Below are 4,055 nucleotides of genomic sequence, written 5' to 3' on the forward strand. Positions count from 1 at the left end.
TCAAGCTAGGACCAGAAGGGCCAGGCAAGGGCTGCGCAGCTGATGACACAGCAGGTGGACCTATAAGACTTCCCAAAACACCCTTCCTTAGCTCACAAGGATGGTGACGTTGTAGAAACTACAAAAAACTAAAGAGCTTTAGCGGGAGTGATTAATAATCAATAACTAATCATTAAAATTAATAGATTATAAATAATCAGTAACAAATAAATAGTTACTAATAACAAAAGAATGTTTAATTAATTCTAATAATATTCCTATTAAAAATACCATTATTAGACATATTAGATAAATGTTTTCCTACTTAGAATAAAGGAGAGCTATTTTTGATAGCTAGGCATCTCAAATGATCAAGTTAATTTTTCTTACCATGACACTTCTTGTTCGCATAACGTTAACGAAATAATCTGTTATTCTAAATCCCTTTACAAACCACACGATAGCGACGTATGCATTTACAAATCACCCTGAGATATATTATATGTTTCTTCCCTTTATTTTTTCATATAAAAAAAATAACTGACATTCAATTCATTCTCCTCAAGAACTCAGAAAAAAACGACAAAAGTAACAGCAAATAAATACATTGATATTATTGTAAACATTTCTAAAAGCTATAATAAACTATGCGCAATATAGCATTCCAGAAATTACAATAAACTTCAGGTCTCAATTTATTACATGAGCAATAATTCAGAAACAAACCTGAAGCTTAAAAACTCACTACATAAAAATACGTTCTAACTTGGAAAGCATTCAAAACCCATTTGCAAAATGAGTAAAGCCAGAAAGAAGAATACAGTTAGACAAATGGATTTTCTAAAGAGGAATAAATCAAATGACTGATCTGAAGTCCATTACTAAAGTCGCCTTTAACATCCAAAGATAGAAAGGTAGTGGAAAACATCAGAGTTATACGTCATAACTTTTAACAAAGCCCTGTTTTTTTCACTTGGGCCTAAAAATACTTGAGGGAATGAAAGACAATATGGATCCATTACCCAAGGGATAAATACAACTTACTTTACTTCTTATAGAGTAATGGGTGGGGGAATAGGACGACATCTTCCGGTTCTAATTTCAGACTCACACTACGGGTGATAAGGCGGTGATAGAGGGATCTCCTAGTATGACTAGAAAAGAAATATAACTATACTTAACAAGAAATTAAGATGAACATTTCATGGGTCAAAAAGTTTTATACCCAATGAAAAGTATGATATTGACGGTTAACAATTAAATGTGAATGCCAAGTGTAAATGACTTTATATATAGGGAAGAAACTTTCTTGAAATATAAGAACATCAACACAATAAAAAAAAAAATCAGCCTTCATGCAAATTAGAATAGCAACCGTTATCAAAACAAGTATATAACTTAACAAGAAATCATTGGCAAAAACACATCTAAAATGCAATGAAAAATATTGATAGTGGACAACAGAAACTGAATTGAAGGAGATGGATTTATTCAGAACATTATTCATATTCCCTGCCTAGCACGATGCATCTGGGACCCCATCCATCTCGGTCACTAGGACATCAGGCAATCACAAGAGACTGACTATCATGTGACCCAATTCAAGAAACCGTGTACCATCAAAGATTCTTCATAATATATATATATATATTATATATTATATATATATATATATATATATAATTTCATAAATATCAAAAAGACTTTTTAAACATGACAGAAAGTTAATTTTACAATTACATAAATTTATAACTCTTGATAAGTGCAAAAAAAAAACGCTCACAAACATACAAATACACGGAAACAAAAACAAAAACAAACACACACACACACACACACACATATATATATATATATATATATATATATATATATATATATATATATATATATATATATATATATATAATATATATATATATATATAAAATATATATAAATATACATATATATAATATACACATACATACACACATATATATACATATATACATATATATAAACATATATATATATATATATATATATATATATATATATATATATATATATATATATATATATATATATATATATATATATATTTATGTATTCATAGGTATATATATATATATATAGAGAGAGAGAGAGAGAGGAGAGAGAGAGAGGAGAGAGAGAGAGAGAGAGAGAGAGAGAGAGATACTATACAGTATATACATCTAATCTATTCCTTCCACTGCTTCCTTTGTAATCTTTAAGGACCCATTTTGAAAATTCTTAATGTCCATCTGTAATGTATACATTAATAAACCCATGACCCAAGGGGTCATTGGCGAGTTGGAAGTGTGACAACAGCCATAACAGGATGTGAAACTAGACCATATCCGTCGAGCTAGAAAGTAGAAGTTGATTGTTAAAAGTTTTTGAGGAAGTAATGAAAATTGCAAGGTAGAGCATGCTAAGCATTCCAGTATTGATAATGAGGTCAAATGAAAAGCGAGAAATGACTGGAGAGAATATTTAGACAGGAAAGTAGATGAGTCTGACAAAGCTATGGATTCAGGGAGTGACTATGGTATAAGAATTGTACATAGAACTATTATAGAAATATCTACGGGAGCAAAGAAGAAGAAACATATACCCATCAAAAAGAGAGATAGAACTGTTATAACAACAAAAGATGAATAAAGGCAATGTTGGATGGAACACTTTAGTGGGGTCATTAATAGATGTAAATGGAATAATTTGATTGATATACCTGAAGCTGAGGAAGACCTTGATGTGCCCATCAAGGAATTCAGTGTGTTTGAAGTCGAAGCTATCTTTTAAAAAACTCGAAGAGATGGTAAGTCTCTGGTTACAATGGAATAACTGCTAAGATAACATTGGCCGAAAATGAAGTGACTCCCAGATTACTTACAAGATTATTTTATAGAATGTGGCGTGAAGAGGCAAAGCCTGATGAATGGGAGCTAGGAGTGTTGGTGAAAACGGCAAAAATAAGGAGATCTGACTATTGCAATAATTACAGATGCATCACACTTACGTCAGTTATCATGAAAATACTATGTTGTTTATCCTCCTCATGTATTTTGTAATGCATAGAACAGTTGGGAATGTTGGAGAAGGATTGGACTGGATTGGTAAAAGGAAATTATCTGCCCTATAGTATGCTGATGACGATGTCCTTATTAGCAGAACACCACAGGTCAAGATAAATAGAAGACAGACAGAGATGAGGAGAATGGAACATGCAATGGAAGATGAAATATCATTGAAAGGAAAAAGGTTTAATGAGGTGGAACCATTTAAATATTCAGGAACTATGATATCTAATACAGGGATTAAGGATTTGAGTTCAATGAAAGATTGAAAAAAGCAAATCAGACAATGGCTAGGTTAAGTAAAATCTGGAAATCAAACCGCCTGAAATTACATATAAAAGTCTGAGTTCAGTGAGATCGGTGTTACTGTTTGGATATGAGTCGTGGTATAACAATGAAACAATATCCAACAGATTTCATAGATTTGAGAACAAAGCCATAAGAAGAATATTGGGAGTTAAATGGCAGGGCAGGATTAGAAATGAAACTATAAGAGAGATCACTCAAGAGCCATATGTGGATGAGATCATGGTGAGGGGTAGATGGAGATGGTTTAGGCATGCTCTTCGCTCTCTCCAAGAGATTAGGTCACCAAACTTTCAACCAGGCTCCACAAGGCACTAAAACAGTTGGAGACCCAGGCCTACATGGCTGAGGAATATGAAGTGCGAAGTAGATGTTGAATGGACAAGTATTGATTGAAAAGCTCAAGATAGAGACAAATGGTGAAATCTAACCGAGGCCCTTTGCGTCAATAAGCGTAGGAGCAGATGATGATGATATGTGGTTTCAAGCTATTTAACTCAGGGTGAGTCACTTTGCCTCCTCCTTCCTCTAAAAACCGGTTTGTTGCTCTAACTATGCCAAATAATGGATGCTCCTTATTTTCATAAATTACCACATACCATTCTTCTACAACTGAGGCTTCTTTACATGGAGGTGAAACGCTCTTCCAAAATGAATTAAAATCCTTTTGATTCACTATCAGGACTA

The 4,055-nt window shown here is 32.7% G+C and overlaps 1 long non-coding RNA gene across 1 annotated transcript in view; it reads right to left on the reverse strand.

The window, feature by feature from the left end:
* Positions 1-1,024: 1,024 nt before the first annotated feature.
* Positions 1,025-4,055, reverse strand: part of LOC137644820 (uncharacterized) — a 15,836-nt gene continuing 12,805 nt past the window's right edge. The window contains exon 3 of the long non-coding RNA XR_011045197.1: positions 1,025-1,133. This is a non-coding gene — a long non-coding RNA (uncharacterized lncRNA). The remainder of the gene's footprint in view (positions 1,134-4,055) is intronic.

The sequence above is a fragment of the Palaemon carinicauda genome, chromosome 1, assembly GCF_036898095.1.
Source record: "Palaemon carinicauda isolate YSFRI2023 chromosome 1, ASM3689809v2, whole genome shotgun sequence".
Lineage (NCBI taxonomy): Eukaryota > Metazoa > Arthropoda > Malacostraca > Decapoda > Palaemonidae > Palaemon > Palaemon carinicauda.